This window comes from Podarcis vaucheri (assembly GCF_965113315.1).
Source record: "Podarcis vaucheri genome assembly, chromosome: 6".
In the NCBI taxonomy this organism is placed as follows: Eukaryota; Metazoa; Chordata; class Lepidosauria; order Squamata; family Lacertidae; genus Podarcis; species Podarcis vaucheri.
This window is the reverse complement of record NC_138764.1, coordinates 83,363,372-83,376,358: the sequence shown is the minus strand read 5'-3', so window position 1 is coordinate 83,376,358 and position 12,987 is coordinate 83,363,372. Positions and strand designations below refer to the sequence as shown.

Genomic DNA, 12,987 nt, shown 5'->3' with positions numbered 1-12,987 from the left:
GAAAATCAATAAAAAAACTGGAAAATAAAAATAAGAGGAGGAAACGTGGAAACAACTGCTGAATTTGAGGGGAAAGGGGCGCAGAAAAATGAGAAGCCGAGGGAGAAAACAAGAAGCAATCTCCCCTCTCGCCGGCTGAGCAAAGCAACGTCGCCCAACTCGACTTTACCCAGCACGGCGCATGCGTACGCCCCGGCCCCGACTCCGGTGACGTCAGCCCTCCCCTCCAGGCCCAGCTCCCTCCCTCTCCCCCGCCCTCCTCGCGGCCACTCCAGGGTTGCCAATCGGCGCTGTTTGCTGCGCCCGCCCGCGCCGCGCTCGCCACTCCGCCCGCCCCCCGCGCTCCTCCCCACTTCCCAGCATTGCGAGCCCGCTGAGTCCACTCCCTCCCGAGCCTTACGTCGGTTCGGCAGCCACCCCCCCACGAACCGTCCCTCCTCCTCCCTCGCACAGGACGGAGCCGCCGTCGGGGCCTCGGCAGCTGGGCAGCAGGACGCGCCTCCTCCTCCTCCTCCTCCTCCTCCCGCCTCGCTCGGGACCCGGAGCCGGCGAAGCCGCGACGGCAGGAGGTGAGTCCCGCCCGGCGGCGACCCTTCGGGGGCTCGAACTCAGCCTCCCCCCTCCCACGTCGGAGGGGCTGCCCATGGCTGGTCCCACTCCAGTAAGTGCCACCTGGGGGGCTCGCACCCCCTTAAACCCCCCCAAATTTCCTTCCCTCTCTCCATCAGTGGCCCCCTACTCCTCGCAGACCCTCCCCGTCCATCATGCCCTCTTCTGTCCCCTGGGACAAGCATAGGACCCCTCCAAAGTCCTCCCCACCACCACCACCTTCCACCCCCTCGGTTCCCACTCATGCCCTGCCCCCCTGACCCTTTCCTTCCCCAGGACCCCCAACCTGGGCTCCCAGGCTGTCATTGCTTCTCCCACCCCTTTCCGGGAACTCCCACCCTGCGCTTGGGGACACATCAACACATCCCAGGATCCGTGTCCCTTTGTCTTCCGAGATCCACGGCTTCTCTCTCTCCCCCCCCACCCCCCGTCGCAGGATTCTCACTCCCCACCCACCCCGGACGGGGTGGCCACCCTATCACTCCATGCTTCGAGCCTGCTGTCGTTGATCTTTGGCTCTCCTGACTCTCTTATTTACGCAATCCATACCTACACGTTCTTGTCATCCACATACACACACACCCCTCTGGCCCCTGGACTTTTTAGTAACTTGTCCAATCCATCCTTCAGTTTCCCACTCCTCCATCTCAGCCGGGAAGCTGCCTCTCAACTCCATTCCTAAAATAGCTTTGCTTTTGACAGCCTGCCCCTTGCCTTAAGGAGAATGGCGAGAATTAGAGAGAGAGACTTGCTACCTTTGCTAAACTTTTCTAGGTTTCTGACTTCTATGCCCCTTCAGAAAGTTTTTTAAAAATCTTCTCCATTGGTTTGTTTACTTTTCTTTCCAATCACTGCAAGGGCTATATTTATGGTGACTCTGGTTTCTTCCAGTGCAATCAATTCTAACTACGTCTACTTAGAAGTAAGTCCTGTTGAACTCAATGGGGCTTACTCCCAGGTGAGTGAGGTTAGGGTTGATCATTGTTTCTCAGTCCCACCAGGATGTTCACTCCTACCCTAAAGTCTTGCTGGATAGCTCATTTTCTTTTGATTACCTGTACCTGGCTAAGGGCTACCCAGCCATAATAACACTGACTAACCTTACAGCAGGGGTGGGGGACCTACGATGTTTTTAGATTGCAACTCCCATCAACCCCAGCTGGCATGGCCACTTATCAGGAATTGTGGGAATTGTAGTTGAACAACATTCAGAGGGCCACAGATTTGCCATACCTGCTTTACGGGATTTTAAAGGATTTCATCTAGATAATGCTTATGAAGCACTTTGAACACTTCCATGAGACACTCGAAAGCACTATACAAATGTTGTTATTGATAATATTTCGTCCCCTTGTTGGGTTCTGTCACATTGCCTTCATATTTTCCCACTGACTTCTTTACTTCTCGCACTGTGTTATTTTGCTAGGAAGGAAAGGAAAGCCTTGATAATTTTTTTTACCTGATCTCTGAGACTGCCATCCCTAGCTATGTTACTCTCCATGTGTGTGTGTGAGTGTGTGCGTGTGGCAGGGGGGGACTGCAACAGAATGTTGTAGCACCTTGAAGACTACAAATTTAATGTGGCCTACGCTTTTGTGGCCTGGAATCTACTTAGATACCTGGAGTATTGTTCCCATTTGACAAGGGTGTGTGCATTTATCAGTGTTTATATAGCCACATGGACAAACATACATAGGGGAAAAAATATAAACTGAGGTCAAATGACCATGAAATAGTAAAAAGTACGGTCTGTGGTGATTATATATATATATATATACACACACACACACACACACACACACACAGTGGACATTGTATATTTCCTGGTTTTATTGTACTGATTTTTATGAAGATTATTGTAAACTGCTTTTGAATTCCTAATGAAGGATAATCTACTTGTTTATATAAACAATATATGTTTGTGTATATACACACACATGTATGCATACACATATAAAAATATAAAATAATCAAGCATCAGCTTTATTTGATGAAGTGGACTCTATTCTATGAAAGGGATTCCACATTAAATCTGTAAGTGTTTCAGGTGTCAAAAGATTTTATTCGCTGTTTATTCCAACAGGCATCTCTTAAGGTCAGAAAGCTGTTTATCCTGGAAGTTGCAATAGTAGGAAGGTGTTTTGAAAGTAGGAAAACATGATGCAGAAAAATATTTTTGCAATGTAAAGATTCACTGTGTATTGGCATGGCTGTGTTGACTCTTGTTAAAAACAACTGCTCTATTCAGAAGTTGCCTACATTACGTACAGTTAAAATATATTGTGTAAACTACCTTGTAAGACATCAGTTTAGTACCAAGTTTCTGGTTTTCATGGAATGTGGATGCTTTCCCCCTTCCGCCCCAACACTACACACCCTCTCCCAAATATTTCTGAGGACTAGAAATGTGGATTTAAAACATGGAAGCTAAGATTTCCTCAGTGTGTCAGAAGTTGGTATTTGTTTATTGAGGTGCAGCCTGGAGGTGATACTCATATGCAGTGGGCCGCAGTTGAGAGCAGTTGGTATGTGTGTCACAACAGCATTGAGTTGCATTGTGCATTGCACTTTTGCTTGGCCCTGATGTTGCGTTCATGCCAGCTTGTGGCAAACAGTGTATTTACCTGTGTCATTTCTCATTTATAATCCTGCGCCTCTGTAACAAGCGGCTGCCAGCGCAGTCTGTTTTTGCAACGTGCTGCTAACTTCAAACCGGACACAGCATGGCAGCCGCATTTGGTATATTAAAATAAACCACTGGCATTTTCTCCGGAGCCTTTTCTCCCTTTTTGAAAACAACACCACGTTAAGTACTTAGCTTGACACTGATGCATAAACATAACAGGTTTGTTTTCTTTCAAGTGGCTGTAGCAGCTGCCTAAAAAAGTTCATGATACACTTGGTCTTTGTTGCTTAGAAATTCAAAGAAAATGAATGCTTTTAGCCCTGCAGCGAACAATGGACAGGGACAGACTTAAACTCCCACAGGCCCTTCCGCTGCTCCCAATTGTTGCTTTTTCTTTTCTTTTTTTAAGGCAGAACAAATTTACTCACAATTGCATATAATGAGTAGACTGGTTGCATCCGTCTGGATTCCTCACCTGTATATTAGGAATAATAGTTACTTGCCTTTTTTTGAATTACTGTGATGACAGGTAAGATAATTTTTTTTTTACAAAACACATTATGGGTTTTGTATAAATAACAGGGAACAGCAGTGATAAAAACCAACAGAAGCAACTGCTGTGAAATGATTTGAAGATGATCACTTGAAGAATTTGCAGCAATTATTGGAAGCAACACACATATCTTCCCATCCTAACCTAAGACCTAGGTTTTTCTGCTTCTCCTGATACCGGGAACCAAAACTAGTATGTCACTGATAGGAGTAGTGTTGTAATCAGGCCTTCTGCAAGACTTGCGTTGGCAGGCAAGACCTCTCTGGGCTCAGGGACCTCTTATTTGCACTTAGCTAGCTGCAGAGGATCTTGGGAACTGGAAATGTTTGAGTGGGATGCCAATCCCAGATGGAAAGAGCGTGTGCTGGGGTCTTGCGTCACTTTCACTGGGATGGTTAACATTTCTGGGAAATGACTGGTCTGGAATTATTATGTTTTAAAAACTCTCCTGCTGGATTTTTTTTTTTAAAGAAAGGAATAAATTCTGAAATCTAATGCTTTATGTACTCCCATAACATTTCTCCTTCCCCCATCAAATCTTTACTTTTTAACCTTTTCTCAGTCTCACCCCTCAAGATTTCTAATTGCAGGTGTTGGGAACAAACACAGTGTAACCATTTATTATTTTGGGCAATATTTTCCCCCATCTGCAATTTTAATTTAGATTTTAGTTTACTCCATGTTCTTTCCATGTAAGCACTTGTATTCTGTTAGTCCCAAACTTGGGATCATTGTGTCCTAAGAAACTTTGCTGGCTAATTCTCCATGGATAGGCAAGAGCCAAAAGTTTTCTCATGAACTGGAACTACTTATGGCGAATTAATTCGACCCCCCCCCCCCGTAAGAGCATGAAGGATTACAAAAGAGCAACAAAATCAAGTGGAGCAGAGAACCTGCGAGGAGAAGGAAATGAACTGAAAGGAGAATTGTGTTTATAGCAGCAGAGAGGCCTTGCTTAATTGTTGCTGTGTTAATTAAGTTGGCTGTGTGTTGAAGTGTTGCATATTCCCTGTTCCCTGACCATCAATTTTACAGTGCAGTCGTATGCATGCTTACTCAGGAATAAATCCCACTATAGCCAATGGAGCTTGTGAACAGCAGGACTGCAGCATGAATGTGCAAAGTGCTTTAGGAAAATTTCTTTCGTAGCTGAATGTATGAACATTCCCATTGATACGTTTACAAATCTGTATACATCTGTGCAGGATATTGCTTCAGTTTGTTTGTCATGGACTCCAGTCGAAGTAAACAAAAATGTATGTAAAGCTGCCTTATGGGGTTAGACTCAGGGCTTTTTTTCGGGGGGGGGGGGGGCTCACAGGAACTCAATTCCGGCACCTTTCAGGTGGTTGCAATTGCCATTCTAAGTGAATGAGGGAGGTGTTCATGGTGAGGTCCGGCACCTCTTTTTCTAGAAAAAAAGCACTGGGTCAGACCTTATCTAGCCCAGCTTCGTCACCTTAGACTGACAGTGGCTTCCCTAACTGGGAATACATGGAATTGAACAGGGGACTTTGTGATTGCAAATGCATAGCGGTGGCTCTCCAAGGTTGTCTAGTCGCAAAGGCTGGATTTATTTATTTATACTCTTATCTCACACATTTTCTTCAAGAAGCTCAAAGTGAATTATTTAGTCGTCGTCCCCTACATTTATCCTGCACAACAACTCTGAAAGGTAGGTTAGATTGTGAAAGAGTGAATGGCTCAAGATCACACAGTGAGCTTCATGGCTGAGTGAGGATTTGAACCCTAGGGTGGTATTCAGCTAAGGGCAGTTCCACACCATACAATTAAAGTATGTCCAGTGCACATTTAAAACACAGAAATCCTGGGAATTCTAGATTCCCCCCACAGAGCTACAATTCCCAGTACTCTTAACAGGCTACAGTCTCCAGGATTCTTTGGGGAAAGTCATTCACTTTAAATGTATACTGCATGTACTTTAAATGCATGGTGTGGCTCTGCCTTTTGTTTTACTCAAGAGTAGACCCAATGAAATTAATGAAGATAACTAACATAGATCCACTAATTTTGAAACTCGGCTGAATACCACTCCTGGCCTCCCAAGTCTTAGTTACTCTATCACTATCCTATGCTAGCTCTATATGCTATCTCCAGAATAAGAGGTACAGTGGTGCCTCGCAAGACGAAAAGAATCCGTTCTGTGATTTTCTTTGTCTAGCGGTTTTTTCGTCTTGCGAAGCAAGCCCATTGACGGATTAGCGGATTAGCGCTATTAGCGGCTTTTAGCGGCTTATCTGCTGATCGGATCAGCTGATAAGCGGCTTAGCGGCTTAGAAAAAGGGGGGAGGAACCAGCAGGAACTCGCAAGACATTGTCGTCTTGCAAAGCAAGCCCATAGGAAATTTGTTTTGCGAAGCACCTCCAAAACGGAAAACTTTCATCTAGCGAGTTTTCCATCTTGCGAGGCATTTGTCTTGCGGGGCACCACTGTATTATAAAGAACAGGAAGAGGAGCAGCAGCAGCAACAAGTTAGATATATTGCAAGCTCATGTCCTGTTTGTGGGTTTCCCAGAGGCATCTGGTGGACCACTCTGGGAAATGGGATGTTGGACTAGGCAGGTTTCAGTCTAACCCAGCAAGACTCTTTTGTTCCTAAGGAACAGAACAAAATAATAACTCTCCCAGAGGGCACTGAAATAGACACACAATTTGTCTTGTGTTGTTCTTGCTAATAGCATATAAACATTATGTATCATTTACATAAGAGCCCTGTGAAGAAGATATTCAATGTCTGTGTTATGCTCATTCTGGAACATAGGTGCTTTGGCACCTGAACCCATTTCTGCTATTTTTGTTTCTTCATCCGTACTGCATCTCATCTGTCAGCGAGAGATGAATTGTTAGAAACGATTGACGCCGCAAGACAAACAAGTATTTGTGTTAGGCATCTTATGAAATTTAAATATATTTTCCTGTTGGTTTTAATGTCTTTATAACAGCATGGTGGGACTCCTTTATCGCAAATGAGGAGCTGAAGTGCACTGCATCCTGACAAACCTTGGAGCTGGCATTAGGACGCAGGTCTGAATACAGTTTTGCTGCTGGGTATCGCTGGCTGCCAGCATTCACGTTTCAGAAGATTGTAAACTGGGTATATGAGGTGTTGCCAGCCCTGGGGTTTCAGCCTCTGAGGAGCTATATGAGCTTTGGTTCTCACTGTGCATTTAATGAATACTTAGAAATTCCTTTCGTGTTACTATGAGGTCAAAGGAAAGGAAGGGTGATTTCCTTGCTTGCCTCAATCAGCCTTTGAAAATCTCAGTGAAGTCGGCTAGAATTAGTCCCTATTTGCAGATGAGGGACTAGAGCTGGAAGAGTAGATTCTCTCATGGGATTTGAACCCTGATTCAAAGTAAACATTGTGCCCACACCTCGCATGGAAGTTCTCTGGGTTAATTTTGTGCCCTGTAAACAAGGCAGTGTTGGCTTCTGAAAGTAAGTAGTTATTGGTATTTCCACAATGGTTGCCAACTGGTACATTTTTCCACTGTGACAATTGGTTGTGTTTACTGTCTGTTTAGAAGTGGCTGCTTTTAACAGGTTGCCCGTTATACAACAGGTTAGAGGCAAAAGCTATATCATTTATTAGTAGCTCTTTTTACCTGTCCTTTATTGCTAACTTTAATATTGTTGGGGTTTTTTGTAAACCACTTTAAGGTCTGTTAAATAAACAAATCCATTTTACTTAGACTGGGAATAATTGTAACCCTCATTTATTGGGTAAGGGTAGTTAGAATAGGAACAGAAAGGTGAACCCAACACTTTACAAAGTTTATTTAAAAATTTAGGCTTGTGATTGATTGGAATGAGAATTTTCTTTATTGGACCAATGCTTCTATTGGGCTAAGAATATACAAAACCTTTTACCTGCTGAAGCACTGTGTTTAGTTAAAAAGTTGGTGAGAAACTCAACAAGAAAAATGTTTATTGTAGAATATCAGGATGTTCATTCTTGCTTCATCAGTGTCAAGCACCTAGTAGGCTACATACACAACTGTTGGGCTGCAGTTGGTTTTGTGGATCCCATAGGTATTATTGAGAAGTATAGAATCTCAGAACTCTCAGCATGGGATAAGCCCATTTTATTGAACACCAGATAGCCACTGTAGAAGTGTGAACCTTTAAGCGAGAGAGGTGCCTTTACTTTTCTCCAGCACAGTTGAAAGCAAGTGTGTTCAGGTAGACAATGAAATATTAAAGGCACCAGCTATGACAGCAATAAGGCCTGATTCAGAAAATCAGTGGCATAGGTCACCTACAGGCAGCACCACACGGAACAATATGTCTATTTGTGAAGCGGCCACATTTTCACCGTGACATTGCGAGCCTTCCATACATCTTGCTTTTAGTTACTTGTTCATTTCATTGTTGGCAAAAGCGTCTTCCCAAACAGAGTTACCTCATTTCTCGGAAATATGGGTTTGTTTTACTCCTCACATTGGAGTTAGTTTGCTCTGAAGATGTTTGTACACCTTTGTGGCAACACCAAAGCTTTGGTGGTACTGGAAAAATACTAGACACCAGAGAAAAGTGCGTAGGAAAGTTTTTTTCCAAAAAAAATTCGGCCCAGCTAAAGGACAGATACCTAAAACTTGTCATCTAGTTCTTGTCATTTAAAACCAGGCATGACTTACTTATTTTAAGGAATAGAAAAAACATTGTACTATGGGTCCATATGCACACTTATGGTGATGGATTTATATTTATTCCATCAGATTTTTCCCTTCCAGAAATATAAACAAAATCCAATAAGGTGAGTTGAAGTTGCCTGGAAGCATTTCTTATGCTCAACAATAATCATTGTGAGCACAGTAGAATATTACTATTGTTTATTAAATTTGTATACCACCCGAAGATCACAGGATTGTTCACAACATAAAAATACCAAATGAAAACACAAAATACATAAGAAAACAGAAACAAACCAGTAAGCCTCCCTCCCCCCCCCCCACATTTAAAAAACCATAAAATGTTGAACAGCCAAAGGCCTGGTAATGGAGAAGAGTTTTCACCTGGTGCCTGAATATATGTAATGACGACTCCAGGAGCTCCTCACTGGGGAGAGCATTCCACAAGTGGGGAGCCACCACAGAAAAGGCCTGTTTGTGTGTTGCTGCCCTCTGGGCTTCTGGTGAATGGGGCACAAAAAGAAGGCCCCCAGTGTTGATCGCAGGGTCAGGTTCGGTTCATATGGGGAGAAGCGGTCCTTGAGGTAATGTTGCAAGATGCGTTGATATCTGTTTCTGAATTCTTGTTTCTTTACATATTTGTGTTTGAAAATGGTTAACAAAATAGCCAATGTATTGTAAGAGGGCTAATTTGGAATGGGCTCTAGCAGTAGAGCAGTAGAGCATTGCATGCAAAATATTGTGGTTTAATTCGCAGCAGCTCCAGGTAGGTTTTGGGGGACCCTTGTCTAAAACTCTGGGTGCTGGTGCCAGGCGGTACTGAGCTGTATGAACTCAGCCGCCTGAGTTATATGAGAGCAGCCACCTGTGTTCTCAGCCTTTTAGTTCTCTTATCAGTTTGTTGCTTTTTCTTCCTTTTTAAAAAAATCATCCTTTTGGTGCAGCCAAGAATGGTTGTGCTAGTCTGAATAGTTCATTAGCAGTAACCCTCTTTTTTTGTCCCTCCTCCTCCCATGTTTACTGAAAATGTGATGCCAATTTAATGTCCTCCCGCTGTGCAGGAGTTTGGGGCATTTTTTAATTGCAGCAGGAGCAGGTGTGGTCAGTCCTAGGTTCAGAGGCTCTGTTTTAAGTTTCGTTTTACTTGTGATCAGTCAAATTAACCGCACTGTTCTAGCTGTGGGAACAAGAAGCAAGCATTATCTCTAGTGTGATATTAATCTTCCTGCCTGCTATTTTGATATACAAGTCTAAACCACACTCTCTTTCTGTATTAACAGTGCTGCTTACTACTACTTCCTGGGCACTGTTTTTTTTTTTAATTATATAAAAAAAGTGATGTCTGTAGCTTGTCTTCTAAGTTCAAGGGGGAGAGCTGCTAATATTTGGGTTGAAGAATTTGTAAGAAAATGAAATCACTTTGGGAAGCATGGAGGCAACATGGAGTGTTTTATTTTCTTCTGAGTCAATAATGACTCAAATGTTCTAGCCCTGTGCTGCAGTCTTGGTGTGCTAATACTGAGCCATCTGGCTCGTAACAAGCTTCAAAACTAAGATATTAAACACTTCCAGATTTGTTAGTTCTCTTTTGAGAATAGTCATTAGTAGGACTGATTCTCCTAACACTTTTGAATTTTGCGTACCTCATGAGATGGCTTGTGTTTTGGGCTATCTTCTTGTTTACAGTCTAGTGTTTGAAAAGAAAGAAGATAAGATTTGCAAGAGTTCAGATGTAGACTGGATTGACTTGCCAGAGTTCAGAAGTTCAGCATTTGGAAAAGGGAGTTATTGTTTTGTTGTTTCTGTTTTAAATATTTGTGTTTTTATATTGTGAACAGCCCTGAGAGCTTCTGAGGAAGGGTGGACTGCCAGTCTAATAAATAAAATAAATATATAAAAATAAGTGTTTCCTGACTATCTGGTTAGTTTAGCTAAGGGGACAACAACATTTTATGATAGAGCATCCACTGGGTAGCTGTAAATCAATTTGCCAGCAGTAATTGGAGTGGATTCTATGGTCGTTCCAATGTTAAGTCAAACCTAAACTGTCAGCCAACCTAGCAGTTCGAAAGCACGCCAAAGTGCAAGTAGATAAATAGGTACCGCTCCAGCGGGAAGGTAAACGGCATTTCCGTGTGCTGCTCTGGTTCACCAGAAGTGGCTTAGTCATGCCGGCCACATGACCCGGAAGCTGTATGCCGGCTCCCTCGCCCAATAAAGCGAGATGAGCGCCGCAACCCCAGAGTCGGTCACGACTTGACCTAATGGTCAGGGGTCCCTTACCTTTACCTTTATTTTTTTTCTGATAAATATTTTATTAGTTTTCTAAAAGTAAAGAAAAAAGAATGAAATACTAAAGCATAAGAGTAAAGAACAAGAATAACAACACAAGACAGATATACCATATATGCAAATAAAAAGTTTTCCACCTGTCAAATTAACATAGTCGTTTCTTCCTGGACTTCCTTCAACCCGCCCGTAAATCTTCCGCAATAAAATTCTAAGATACACATTACCTAGTATGTATTGTCATTAGACATTCTTCTACCTCTATTTACCTTGGACAATACCTCTTCCTCTTTCACAGTGCTTCTCTGAATCCCCTTAACGTTATTTGACCTTTACTAAGATGCTCCAAGTAGTCCACATATTTCCCCCAGTCCTTGACAAACTTTTGGTCTCTTAAATGTCTGATCTTTCCAGTCAATCTGTCCAAATCCGCGTAGTCTAGTAACTTCGATCTCCACTCCTCTATTGTTGGCATTTCCTTTTTTTTCCACTTCTGAGCAAGGACTATCCTTGCTGCTGTTACTGCATAATACATAAATTTGTGGTCTTTCTTCTTAATTTCATTCCCTAGTATTCCTAGCAGGAAAATTTCGGATTTTTTGGTAAACGTATATTTTAGAACCTTTTTTAATTCAATATATACTTCCTCCCAATATTCTCTCACTCTCCTGCACTCCCACCACATGTGATAAAAAACACCCTCCTTCTCTTCACACTTCCAACATTTGCTGTCTACTTTGTACATTTTTGACAATTTCGCAGGTGTTATGTACCACCTGTAAAACATCTTCATGACGTTCTCTTTCACCGTCATACACGCAGTAAAATCCAGACCCTCTTTCCATACATTCTCCCAATCTTCAAATTGTATAGCGTGGCCCACATCATTGGCCCATCGAATCATTACTGTCTTAACTTCTTCGTCTGCCAAATTCCAATCCAGCAACATCTTATACATTCTAGATATTATTTTCACCTCGCTATTTATAATTTCCGTCTGGAATTTTGATTCTTTATCTGCATACCCTCTATCTTTGGCCTCTTTTCTAAACATCTCGTTAACTTGGACATGGTGCAACCAGTCATACACGTACCCCTTGATCTGCTCATACGGTTTTAGTTTCCATTTCCCATTCTCTTTCGTTAGCAGTTGTTCATATGTTGCCCAGTCTCCACTCATATTGATTTTCTTGAGGCTCATCACTTCGAGGGGTGAAAGCCAGTGTGGGATCTTAGGTTCTAGTATGTACTTATATCTTTCCCATACTTCGATAAGTGGGCCTCTAAAAATGTGATTTTCAAACCCCTTGTGCATTTTCCTCTTACCACACCACAGATAGGCATGCCAGCCAAATCTGTTATTAAAACCCTCTAAATCGAGTAACTCCTTATTCTTTAGCTTGGCCCAATCTTTTATCCAGCAGAGACATACTGCCTCATAGTAGAGTCCCAAATCCGGTAAGGCAAAGCCTCCCCTTTCCCTTCTATCTGTCAACAGTTTATATTTTATACGGGGTTTTTTGCCCTGCCATATAAATCTTGATAGAACTCTCTGCCATTCCTTGAACACTCTACTTCCCTTAATTATGGGAATGGTCTGAAATAAAAATAATACCCTCGGTAATACATTCATTTTAATAGTATTGGTCCTTCCCCAAAGAGACAGTTTCAGTCTTCCCCATGTTTCCAGGTCTTTTCTTATTTCTCTCCACACTGGCTCATAATTATTTTTAAATAAGTCTATATTTTTAGGCGTAAGCCAGATCCCCAAATATTTTATTTTCTTAACCACCTGTATCTGTGACTGTTCTTGGATTATCTCTATTGTTCTTTGATCTATATTCTTTACCATCATCTTTGTTTTCCTCTTATTTAATTTAAAGCCTGCTATTTCTCCAAATTGGTCTATTTCCTTTAGGATTTCTTCTATTGTAGTTATTGGGTCTTCCGTCATAATGACTAGATCGTCTGCAAATGCTTTGGTCTTATAAGCGTGTTGTCCAATTGTCACTCCTTTAATTTTCCCGTTTTGTCTGATTGAATTCAGAAGTACTTCCAATACCATTATGAACAGCAACGGGGAGAGTGGACATCCCTGTCGTGTTCCCTTCTGTATCTTTATTTCTTCTGTCACCATATTGTTTATGATCATTTTGGCCTTTTGATCTCTGTATATTGCGTTCACTCCATTAAAAAAATATCTGCCTACATCCAGGTGTTCTAGGTTCTTCATCATAAAGTCCCACGCCACGTTGTC

At 42.5% G+C, this 12,987-nt stretch overlaps 1 protein-coding gene across 1 annotated transcript in view; it reads left to right on the top strand.

Moving 5' to 3' along the window:
* Window positions 1–359: 359 nt before the first annotated feature.
* ZHX3 (zinc fingers and homeoboxes 3) overlaps window positions 360–12,987 on the top strand; it is a 55,803-nt gene continuing 43,175 nt past the window's right edge. Inside the window, exon 1 of the mRNA XM_082225891.1 lies at window positions 360–569. The gene's annotated coding sequence lies outside the window, so the exon portion shown is untranslated. The remainder of the gene's footprint in view (window positions 570–12,987) is intronic.